Here is a 13,556-nt window from a genome sequence, read left to right as displayed (position 1 = left end):
TGTAGCCTAGGCTTGCCTGAAATTCATTATCATCCTGGCCACAAAATCATGCTCCTTCTGCCACAGACTCCCAAGTGTTGGGACTGCCAAGTTCTACTATAATTTTTATCCATCTTTTGTCATTTCTTCTGATCACAAACACTCATGACAATCTAGTCATATTTATCTACTACTCTCAAGCCCATTTTTTATTTCTTCCACTGTTCCCCTTTCAAGAGCATAGAAACACATCTTCTACCTTCTCCTCTTAAATCCAACTGTAAACACTTTATCACAGCACTCACTTGATAAAATGTCAAGTTTCATTGAGAAACAGCATGCTTGTACTTTAGGATGTTTGGGATATAAAATGAAAGAATATTTGGAACGATGTTCAGCTCGTTAAGTAAAAAAGTCTGATTTTATATCATTAAAGCTCTTTTTAAAAACATTTTTATTTTATGTGACTGAGTGGTTTTGCCAGTGTATATGTATGTAGACCATTTGCGGATAAGTGTCCACAGAGGCCTAAAGAGAGCAACCCCGGCTGGAACTGAAGTTACGTATGGTTGTGAGGCACCAAGTGAGTGCAGGGACTGAACATCAGTCCTGTACAAGAGCAGTAAGTGCTCTTCACCTCAGAGCCACTTCTCCACCCAAAAGTCTCTTAATCAAGTATTATACATTGTAACCGCTGTATCTGAAATGGATTTGGATTCTGCTATGTCTCTTCTTCCTAATAATCCTTGGCCCAAGTATTTTAGGTGGCAAATACATTAGTCTTATTTTGCATCACCGTAATATAACAGCTGAGGCTACATAACTTTATAAAGAAAAGAGGGTCTTTTGGTTTTGTTTTGAATTATTTTTGTGTTCTGGCGATTTATAGTCCATTATCAGGTGGGCTTCATTGATTTCTCTCGTAGATTTATCACAGTGATGTATCCCAATGTTGGGAGCATGTATTATGAGAGGAAGTAAGCCCATCTTGAATTATGAAATCAAAAGAGTAGATCCCACAGTATCTTTCAAGGGCATTCCTCCAACAGAGCTAAAGACTTGAAGTAGGTCCCAGCCTTTAAAGGCACCAAAACAGCTCTCCCTGTGTCACAATGAATGTGCTTCAGGCACATGACCCCTGGTAACAGACTTAAGCCATATCCGAACTATCGGTGGGAATAGAATTCCACGCAGAGCTGACAACAAATATAGTTACATAAAATTTTGTCTTCTGTGTTCTTACAACATCAAGTAAAATATCAGTAAGTAGGTAAACTTTTAATTATCTCAGGACTTGATAAAGTTGATTCAAGCATAAGCAACTGCTAACATAGCATTCCTTTTCCCATGAAGCTTAACATACAGTAGAAGTTACTACAAACTGGTCTAGGCAGCCATTACATGTAGCATTTACACTGAGGGAAACTGTGCAGACTATACCAAACACTCTGGGGAAAATGGAAGCTTGAACAACTTCTACAAGGCTTAAAGTATTCGTAAGGACTGGAACTATGGATCAAGGGCAACTTCCTTTCTACCTTACCAAGAAGCCAATCTGAATTCCTACAGGAAAAAGAACCTAAGGGGTTCTGTTTCTCAGAACCAGGCATTTATACCACAGGTCCAAGTTAGCGCATCCTGGATTTTATCCCACTTTGGTTGGTAGTTAAGAGTCCCAATAAGCCTTAAATAAATTAAAAGCTTAAGTTTTCCCAATAAAAGTTGCATTGCCCCAAATGTAATAAAATACTTTGAGTAATCCTTTAGAATATGTATTTTATTAATGTTACCTAAATGACACCTTTATCAATTAAAACCAACTCATTTTTGCTAACAGATATTGATGAATACTCTATACATCAAGGAAATGGAAATGCATACAATACTGTCACCATTTTAGTAAGTGGCTTTTAAGCTAAAGATTCCAACACTCAAAACTATTAAGCGAGGCAGTTACCAATAAAAGCCTATTTCTTCAAAGCATTGCTTCCTGAAGAAAATATGTTTAAATAAGGACACCATTCATCTGTAGGCATGTTCTAGTTTAGAAAATCTTTAATGTCAAGCTGCATGCAAAAAGAAAACATTTCATATTCTAACAGAAAATATTATGACATATCATACCTTAAATTTAAAGCTTACAAACAGGTTACTTAGAACTGCTTAGATGGGAGATTTTACAAATTATATGGCAATACATCACATTTTCAAAAACATAAGCAACGATGAATTACTATTTTTATAAAGGTAGAAACACATTTGGGTTAAAAATATCTAAGCCAAAAATACAATACTTAAAAAAATACTTACCAAAATAACCTGAGTTTATGCAAATAGCTTAAGGAGGCAGAGCATTCCACTGTTAGGTCTTTTTTCCATGTTATAAGAAAAAGAACACTTATCAAGTACATGTTTACAGAAGTTTATGTTTAAAACGAGCAAATTAATGCACACTGTATGAAACTACCCTGAGTTTTCCTTTTTACACCCATAAGTGAGTACATCTCTCATCCCCAGAGAAGCGTCTTTGGTACATGACGATTAATACAGAGGGAGTCACGGTTGGTTAAGTGGGAGAGAGTAAGACTGTTTAGTACCCAGCTCTAAATGGATGTTCCTATCAAAACCAAGGCACAGGGATCTGCATGGAAGAGAGGATGGAAAGATGATCACAAGAGCCAGAAGTAACATATCTCCATAGCAAAACAGTATATGCTGAACATGACATGACAGGCCCACTGCACAAATGAGCTCATAGCAGCTGTGAATGCATACCTGCATGAGATCAAGCCAGCAAAAAGCATGGATAAAGGAGGGGCTATGAAGTCCCACCTATAAGTGAGGACTATTGACACCTGGTGGTGTTGGAAGAAAAAAAGGAAATTTCTTTTCAGGGATATAGACCTGCTTCAGCAGGTGACCCAAACCCATGCATATATAAGCAGCACTGAGCTCTGAGGTGTGTGTGGGGCAGGAGGGAGGGTAGGGGGGGTAGATGAGGCACAGATGGGGAAGAAGTTGGAGGGATGGAATAGAATGTGGAATTTATCAAAACTCATGCACATATAGAATTTTCAAATAATTAAAAATAAGCAAACCTTGCCAATAAATGGAAGACTTGCAACTCAAACAAAACACTCAGTTTACTGCATAATATAATAAATACTACTCTGTGTATTCTCTTGTGTAGTCTCTTGGGCATCTATCTGAAGAATAGATTTCTGGGCCTTCCCAAGGGTCACCTAATACAGGTATGAAGCAGAATCAAGAATTTGCATCCTACATACCTTATCTGGATAAAAATATAGTAAATTCTGACCATCTTGCAAGACACAATCATATAAAGAAATGATGTATATTTGAAAAGTCAAAACCATCTCCTACGTATAAAGCCTCGTTTTGAGTACAAAGTTCTCTCACAACTCATGGAATAAAAATGACACTACATGTTCATCTACTGTCTCCCAGTATCCTTTTCATTATCATCTATTCAGAACCTTGTAATGCATAGAAGACTAGAGAAATGCACTTGGAAATCTTTGGTAAACACATTAGTTACAAACAAGAAATAGGACAATCAGACATTGCAGCAAGATTGACTCTAGTTCCCTATACTCAAAACCAACATAACAGACATTAATTAAGAAACACCTAGGCATGGTGGTGGTAGTAGTAGTCGTGCACACCTTTAATCCTAGCATTTAGGAGGCAGAGACAGGTGGATCTCTGTGAGTTTGAGGCCAGCCTGCTCTACAGAGTGAGTTCCAGGACAGCCAAAGCTACACAGACAGACCCTGTTAAGAAGGAGAAGAAAGAAGAGGAAGAAGAGGAAGTAAAATCTTTCTATCAAAATCAAGAAATTATATTTGACAATATTTTTTTAATTTTAAAGAACATCGCAACACATCAATATTCTCCAAAAAAAAAAAAAAAATCACTTTTGCTACTTTATAGAAAAGTTACTTTACTTTATAGTAAAGCCACCACCTGGTTTATTCACAATTGAATCACTAGATTCTATATGCAATAATCATAATTAAGACTACACAAAGACATGTACCACAGGCTGAGAATAGCTTCAAATATAGTAATGAACACTGGGAACAATAACAACCACTTCAATTTCTCTTCCTTAATTTATAATTAACCTCCATTACTAATTCTTCCAATCTTTCTTACCCATTGCATACTCCATCCTAACTGAATGAAAATAGAACATATACACCTTTGAGAGGGACCACAGATTTTTTTCTTTTCTTTTTAAAAAGATTTATTTATTTTATTTTGTGTACAGTGTTCTGCCCGCATGGACGCCTGCACATCAGAAGAGGGCATCAGATTTCATTATAGATGGTTGTGAGCCACCATGTGGTTGCCAGGGAATTGAAGTCAGGATCTTTGGGAGAACAGCCAGCGCTCTTAACCTCTGAGCCATCTCTCCAGGCCCCTAGACCAGATATTTTTAATACATAGACCCTGTTTGAAATGGACATGGTAGTGATACCAGGACTCATGAGGCTGATGCAAGTGGACCTCCAAGTTCTACAAACACATGGGCTACAGTGAAACTCTTTACTGATTGCAGCATTCTTACGAATCCACCAAATATCTTCTCCCTAATTTCAATATGACCACTTACACATTATGAAAAAGTGTCAATACAACACCAAGAGTATACATAGGACATACTTTTATAACCATGACCATCTCCCTACAAACAAAAGAATGGCTGATGTCAGTTATTTTGACAAGTAACAGAAAACAGACATTAAACCTTATTCTAAAAATATAGGACTTCAATCTAGATGTAGTGCATTTTTATAACCCTAGCACTTGGGAGGTAAACTGGAAATTTAAGCCTGCCCAAGCTACAAAGGAAGTTCAAGGCCAGCCTGGGCTACATAAGACCCTGCCTCAAAAAACAAAACAAAACAAACAAAAAGTACAACCACAAGGGCTGAAGAGATAGATGACTCAGTGGTTAAGAGCACTTCCGGTTCCTCCAGAGGACCAAAGTTCAGTTTCCAGCACTCATGCTGAGTGGCTCACACACATCTCTCACTCCAACTGCAGAGGATCAGACATTCTTCTGATCTCCACGGACTCCCCAACGCTATCATTCTCCATCCCACCAGAGCATATGCATGCCCACACACATACACACTGAAAATCTAAAAAAGAAAAAAGAAAAAGAAAAAGAGAAAATTTCAAAAAGCTGGAAGTAAAAAAAAAAAAAAAGCTGGAAGTCTTCTAGTATACTAAAAGATGTTGATGTATATGCTTCACACACTAATTAATTATGATTTATACCACTATTCTGGCAAACCCCCATGTGCAATACTTCAGTTCATGCCATTATTTGAACAGGTTTAAAAGTAAACATACTAGGGGGTCTGGAGAGATGGCTCAGTGGTTAAGAGCACTGGCAGATCTTCCAAAGGTTCTGAGTTCAATTCCCAGCAACCACATGGTGGGTCACAACCATTTATTAAGAGATCTGGTGCTCTCTCTGGCTTGCTGGCTCACATGCAGACAGAAAACTATATCTGCTAATAAGTAAATCTTTTAAAAATTAACATATTACCTATTATTTCCATCCTATTGCAAAGTAAACAGCCAAGTCACAGAAGATGTCACAAAATCCTTTTTAATACAAGTAACAACTGATAATTCTAACACAGCCATTAATTATAAATATGCTTTATTCAAGACAACAAACTACTACAAATAGTCATACCTTTTAAGTATGCCATATGATAAATAATTCTAGCACTGTTTATAAAACTAGGACTACTCTTACAATTAAAAGGTTTTCGGTTTGTCTCGATCCCTAGTTCACTGCTGATAAATTAAGAGTGGGGTGTGATGTACATATTTGTAATCCCAGAACTTGGGAGACACAGGAAGGAGGCTTTCAAATACATCCTTGGCTAACTTTTTTTTTTTTTTTATAAAACCTCATCTTAAAATAAATAAATAAATATCTCAAAAGTTTGATGGTGTTCGTATAGCAATAAGCTTGATATGATACTGCTGCTAATTTTTGTTTCTTCTTGAATGGTAATTTAGGTAGAATTAGGTAACATAATTTATCCTAGAGATAAAAATCAGTAAGTCAAATATTAAAGTAAACGTGAATGTTAAGATTAGGAGATAATTCATATTTCCCCTAACCTTTATTTTTATAAAATGTATTTACATTAGATAAGTGGTCATACAGAAATCATTTCCTTTAATATTTGTCTTTAGTATCGGGAACAAAAGAACCATCAGTAAGTAGTTGCTAAACTTCAACATGCATGAACCTACTGAGAAGACTTTTTCAACTCTTTGCCAGGCCAATCTTAGATATTTATTTGTCACATTTTACTGTGATCATTATGTACACTTCTACCAAGTGATGCTAATGCTCATGGTGAAAGACCATACTTTAAGAAATTTAAGTATCACATATTAGACTGTTGCCAGCCATGTATATATACACTAAAATTACCAGAAAACCGTTTTTGAAAACACCAATACCTATCTATGGAGTCCCTAGAAATTCTGAAGAAGTAAGTCCCAACACTAACAAATAAAAATATTTTTTAAAAACTGTATCTAGTAATTTAGTTAATGAAGAAAAATCTATCCTAAATCCACCAGGGATAGATAAAACTGCTACCATCTGAAGGGTTGTCTCAGTTGCTGACATACCTGTGGCTTGATTCAAAAGTAGGCATCCCAAAGTCTAAAGTCTCTATATCAATTTGTTTATTTTGCTTTTGGCTTTTTGAGACAGGGACTCCTGTAGAATCGAACTCACTACGTACTGGAATATGATCTTTAACTCCTGATCCTCCCAAGAAGTTAAATTACAGATGTAATGCCACCACACTCACACATCCATCTTTGTGCCCGCTTTACATATAAGGGCAATAGAGACACAGGCTACTCTAGTAATCAAATCTGCTGTGGTTTGAGTTGAGTGTCTATTTCACTATTGGTTAATTCTTAGGCTCTGGACTCATACAATTTCATGAATGTAATCTTTGAAAAACTATGTAATAAGTTGGTTTCCTCATGAGTTCATGTAACATTACTACTATGCTACAGATTATATGAGTATACATATAAAGAGTTAGCTCAGATCCTGGCACATAAAATTTAACTTTACTGAAGAACACAGATATAGCTAGCTCAGTTGGTAAAGTGCTTGTCACACAAACATGAGAACCTGAATTTAAGCCCCAGAACCCATGTAAAAAGCTGTGTGTGGTGATTCAGATTTGTAAACCCAACACCAGGGAAGCAGAACAAGGAGATCCCTGGGGTTCAACTGACAGCCTGTCTAGACTATATGGCGAGCGGAAGGCCAGTAAGAGACCCTGTCTCAAAGGAGGTGGATGGTGGTTCTTTTTTTGCATTTTGTAAGGCAGGGTTTCTCGTGTAGCCTTGGCTCTCCTGGACTCTCTTAGTAGACCAGGCTGACCTCGAACTCAGAGATCGGCCTGCCTCTGGCCCCCCAGTGCTGGGATTAAAGGTGTGCACCACCATGCATGGGGTGGGGCGGGTGTTTCTAAGGATGATACCCAAGGTTGTCTTCTGTCCCAACCCAAACACACATGCACCTCATACATATAAACAGGTACACTCATTTTATAAATTTGACATTATCTAACAAGGCATGGTAGGTAGTCCAAGCCTATAATTCCAACAATCAAGTGCAAGGGCAGGATGCCTCCTGTAAATCTGAAGCCAGCTCAAGTTTACATAACGAGCATAGTGACTTCTAGATAGGGCTAGAGATGCCCTAACTCCCTGCCCCTCCAATCCCAAAGTGAGACATTTTCTAAAACACTGTATGACATTCTATCCCATATATACATATTACGTATTAGAAAGAGGGAAAATGGTAGTCTTCAGGATTCTCTCTCCCCTCCCCAGTCAGTATCATAGGTGTCATCAGGAGCCTCTGGAGACCTATACTACCCAACAATTACTGGTACAATTTTGTGAATTTACCTGTAAGATGATCTTTAAAATGGCATTTGAATTTTTAACATCTTGGTTATTTATTTAGGTTTTTTGTTTTGTTTTGTTTTTCAGAGATAGTATTTCTGTGTAGCCTTGACTGCCCTAGACTCACTTTGTAGACCAGGCTAGCCTCGAACTCACAATGATCCACCTGCCTCTGCCTCCTGATTGCTGGGATTAAAGACATGCACCACCACTGCCCAGTCTATCGTGGCTATTTAAAGGCTATCTGATAGGAATAAATAACAGTCAAGAATCTATAAAAGTAAATGGGGACAAGCTTACCAAAATGAAATAAGGAAAATTTATTCATTTCCTTTTCTTTAACACTTAATGATTTGAAATTGCTTATATTCCTTTGATATATCATTACTTTTAATCCTTCTCCATTTTACTTTCTTCCTAAAACACCATCAAAAGCATTGCCAGGTGGAAGACAGTTCAATTGGTAGAGTGGTTTCCTAGAAGGTAAGAAGCCCTGTATTTGACTCCCAGTACCACATAAACCAGTGTGGTAGTGCATGCCTCTATTCCACTCTTAGAGAGTTAGGAGTTTAAGATAATCTTTGGCTACATAGAAGTTCAAGGCCAGTTTAGGATATATGAGACTCTGTCCCAAACAACAACAAAATGATTCAGGATTTTTAGTGCAAAGAAAGGAGATTATTTCCTCTCAGGTAAATTATGTATGTCCATTTAGGGTGTTTTTTAAGACACCTGAAGAATTCATCAAAATTTCAATTATCTCCAGATAATAAATTTCTTTCCAAATACCATGTTGATAGGATTCTAATAAAATGAGGGATAAAATCGAGGGGAGGTAAGAAACAGCTACTTTTGTGCCGAACACTTTGGTGTATTATTTTATATACATTAGCTGCCATAATAAGTAAATCACAGATCACACCCTAACTAAGCTATAATACTGACAAACTACACATTCTTCACAAGAATCCTTCAACACTCAGCCTACATTCATCAAGGAATTTTCAGAAGAGATATGCCCTAACCTTAGAAAAACCTTACATCTTAAAAACATCAACATAATTTTTACATGAACTCAGTGTATCTCTCACTCTCTAATATATATATAAGTTTGTTTTTTTTTTTTTTTTTTTTTTTAAAGTTTGAAACAGAGTCTCTCTATATAGCCTTTACCCTCATGGCATTCCCCATATAAACCAGGCTGGCCTTGAACTCAGGGATCCACTTGCCTCTGCCTCCTAGTGCTATATTAAATGTGTTTGCCACCACACCTGGCTTATATCTATAATTTTAAGAGAAAATGGCAATGATTTCTAATTCAAGTACTCTTGGTTTGTTTTTTAAAAATCTTTTTACATAAAAAAACTTAATTCTGATTTATCATTTTTCGTATAAATTAAATATTGTTAGCTCTGCTCTGAGCAGAAAGAAACTGAGGATTGCAGGGAATACCTATGTACCTTGCTCTGATTCTCAAGCAATTCTGCTCTCCAGTGAGCCTCCTTTCCCAGAATGAGAATTCATGTATTCTAATATTATATAAGATATGGCTTTTATTATAAAAAATAGCTTTTCAAAGGGTTAGGGTTTACATCAGTGGTAGAGTGATTGCCTAGTTTGCTATGGCCCTGAGTTCAATCCCCAACCTCCAATACCAAGAGTCGTTCATCTAAGTACTATAATCCTAGAACTCTGGAAACTGTCTGGAACTGTCTGGAGGATCACAAATCCAGCAGTTTGAGGACTCTGTTTCAAAAGTAATTACTACTCAATTAAAATAAAAGCTACATTTGAACAATTCATTTTAAAGAGATGAGCAATGCTTACCATCTAAGAATTCCAAAGGCAGATTCCTTTGTTACACATATAGATTTCCCTCAGTGCTAAATTACAGCTTGTGTAAACTCTATCGCACTTGTCCAATCTACACTGCAGTACTTAAAAGTTAAATTGCAATTAAAAAAAAAAAAAAAAAACTTGGGGGCTGCAGAGATGGCTCAGTGGTTAGGAGCGCTGCCTGTTATTCCAAAGGTCCTGAGTTCAATTCCCAGCAACCACATAGTGGTTCCCAACCATCTATGGTGTGATCTAATGCCCTCTTCTGGTGTGCAGGTGTACATGCAGACAGAACACTGTAGACATAATAATAAATAAGTGTTTTAAGAAAAGCTTAATGTAGTAAGTAAAAACACAGGTCACTGAAAAAAAAATGTAGTGCTTAATCATCATCATAAATAGGATGATTGATGCCCTATTCACCATACCCAGGGTTCTGAAAGTAGAAAGTATAGTGAGGACAAAGGTAACTAGTATAATTGCTAACTTTACAAATTCTTCTTACAACATCATCTTCTGTATGCATCGCAGTCTGCAACTGGAGAACGACCACTGTTTATTCAATGGCCATGTCTCAAGTCAACCCATTCTTTCTCTTCAGAGATTTGAAGCTTGGGTGCTCCTGTACTGTTATACAGGACTTCCTACATGAAGATTTTACAGTAAGAGCTTATCACGATTCAAGTTCTTCAAATTAAAGATTTAGTTCTCAATTGCTCTTCGTCATAGTTTTACCTTCTTATATTTTCAGTTCTACGCTGAATATGCACTTGGTCTTGTAGGCACTGCTTTAAAACACAGGAGCAGAAAGACAATATTCCACACAGGGAAAGCCAGTCCAGTACAACCACAGCAGTATCTATTTGACAGCCACGTTCTATTGCCTCAATTGGATCTTGCAACCTAGCAAAAATCAATTATTACAGCTTTAACAGTGGCATGAGCCTGAACCCCTAGCTACTTTGGAGGATAAATGAAAAGGACTGTTTGGGACCAGAAATTTGGCACTAAACTGAGCAACAAAGAAAAATTCTGTCTACTTTGTTTTGTTTATTTTAAAACTAGGCTCTTGATTTGAGGCTCAGGGTAGCCATAAACTCATGGTATTTCTGCCTTTGCTTTCTGAGTGCTAGTATTATTCATATGTGCTCCCATGGCTGGCTGAATAAATGAAAAAAGAGGAGGGGATTAAATCTGCTTATCTGTACCACACTAAACCAATTCTTGTCAATGCATTCTCCATCTAGCAACGTATTAAAGCCAACAGGTAGTTCATTCTATTTTAAAATTCTTTTTTCGAATCACCACAAAGCTTTAACAAAATTTACTACCATCTCCATGTTATGTCATAATGACTCATCTTACATGTTTCTACCAGCCTCCTCTTACCAAACACTCTGTAACAGGAGCTCAACTATTTTATACATCATAAGCCATATTTTATACAGTTGTTTTCTCTTTTTAAAAGGTATGATGACATCTAAGTTTCTGATATCTTGTTTCTCAAAAAAGTCCAGCTATAGCATTATCTCTAAATTGCCAGAGATAAAGCATATAATTGTATCTTGTAAAAAAAAATTTTTGTTTGTTTGTTTGTTTTTGTTTTTTGAGACAGGGTTTCTCTGTGTAGCCTTGGCTGTCCTGGACTCACTTTGTAGACCAGGCTGGCCTCAAATTCACAGTAATCTGCCTGCCTCTGCCTCCCAAGTGCTGGGATTAAAGGCGTGCGCCACCACGCCCAGCTTAATTTTTAAAAGTTGTTTGTTTATTTATTATGTCTGTGTGCCTTCCTGCCAGAAAAGAGCACCAGATCTCATTATAGATGGTTGTGAGGCACCATATGGTTGCTTGGAATTAAACTCAGGACCGTTGGAAGGAAAAGCAGTGCTCTTAACCTCTGAGCCATCCCTCCAGACTGTATCACGTAAAATTTACTGTATACTTCTTGTGTAAGTTATTTAGCCCAGTTGTCCTCAACCTTTGTAACAGGACCCAAACCATAAAATTATTTTTGTTGCTATTGCATAACTGTAATTTTGCTACTGTTATGAATCATAATAAAAATATTTGTATTTTCTGAAGATCTTAGGCAACCCTCGTGAAAGGGTTATTCAAGGCCACTAACGGGTCACAAAGCACAGGTTGAGAACCGCTGATTTATCAGCCTCCCTTCTAGTAGTCTAATCAAAACAAACTTCAACATCTAAATAAATATGAAGGTTTTTTTTTTCATGTTCTCACACCAAAATAAAGCACAGGTCCTGTCTTTTGGGTAGTGTTATGCCCAAACCATCTTCAAAGACCTCTAAAATTGTAAAATTGAATAAATACTGGTTTACTTTGTGTTTAAAGCTCCAGGTCCTATTCCTGTCTATGATATTTTGTATAATACTTTTTGCCATATGATAATACTTAGTAGACAGAATAAAATCCCAGGAAGTGGTTTTCGTAGTTATTTTTTCAGCGTATCTAAAGATAAAACTCAAGGCTGGAGAGGTGACTCAGTGATTAAGACTACTCACTGCTCTTCCAGAGGACCTGGGTTTGACTCCCAGCACCAACAATGTGGCTTACAACTCTAGCTCTACGTCCATCGCCACAGTTATTACATCCAGAGATTACACTAACACCTATTCACCAATACTACCAGTCCTGACCAAGCCCATTATCTTTAGACGCATTTTCACTGCTGGTTCTATTACAATGGACTATGATTGAAAGTGGTATGATGACTCATTTGAGATAAGTAGTGTTGGTAGACTAACCAAAACCACAAGTATCAGAAAAGTCTACTTTTGCTTCCAGACATCCTGGAAATGAGTTTCTACCAAGTTGTTGTTGCCTTCTTTTTTAAAATGTTCTTTTTTATTATTGTTATTATCATCATCATTTGTGTATGAATATTTGGGCTATATGTATGACTGTGCACCACATGCATTCCTGGTTCCCACAGAGGGCACTGGATGCTCTCAAACTACAGTTATAGTTCTGATGATGTGGGAATTGAAGCTGGGTCCTCTGGATGAGCAGTCAATTCTCCTAAATCTTAAGCCATCTTTGCAACCCTCTCTACTGTTTTCTTATAACCATCTTGTACTATAAAAAAATACACAACCCATTCTAATATTTGAGCTCATAGCATGTGGCAAGAATGTCTTTTAGTGTGTTTAATAATAATATTTAAGTGTGTCCCAATAATGTTTGTTCCACAATTTTTAATAAAAAAAATTTAGTGCTAGAATCTAGGTTCTTAAGGCCAAACTCCCTCATAATCTTTCAGAATATAACTTTATCTAGAGAGGGAGACTGGGGCATGACTATCAATGCATATGAGATTTCTTATTTTGGGATGAATGAATAAGTTCTGAACTTTATGGTAATGCATAATCCTGTACACATATTAAAATTTAATGAATTATTTCCTTCAAATGGGTAAGCTGCATCTAAATTATCTCAATAAAAAGCAGTTTTCAGTAGTTTTTTTGCCTCATTCTAATAACTATTACAATGTTTCCTAAGATATTAAATATAACTAAAAACCTAGCAGACAAGTACAAATCAGAACATGCTAAAATAAGCCCATAGTAGGATGATTAAAAACAAACCACTTATAAGCCAGAGACGGCTGACAGTTAAAGGGCCCTTACTTGTTGGATAACCACCACTAAACAAGCAGAAACCAAAAGACTGAGCATGACCTCTAAATAATTTCATAATCAAAATAATCTTGAAATGCAAAG

The 13,556-nt window shown here is 36.8% G+C and overlaps 1 protein-coding gene across 1 annotated transcript in view; it reads right to left on the bottom strand.

Moving 5' to 3' along the window:
- The window catches only part of Uhrf2 (ubiquitin like with PHD and ring finger domains 2), a 67,152-nt gene that overhangs the window by 28,061 nt on the left and 25,535 nt on the right, over window positions 1–13,556 (bottom strand). The window lies entirely within an intron of this gene.

This window comes from Acomys russatus, chromosome 5, assembly GCF_903995435.1.
Source record: "Acomys russatus chromosome 5, mAcoRus1.1, whole genome shotgun sequence".
Lineage (NCBI taxonomy): Eukaryota > Metazoa > Chordata > Mammalia > Rodentia > Muridae > Acomys > Acomys russatus.
Note: the sequence above shows the minus strand (reverse complement) of the source record. Positions and strands in the feature narration are given on the sequence as shown.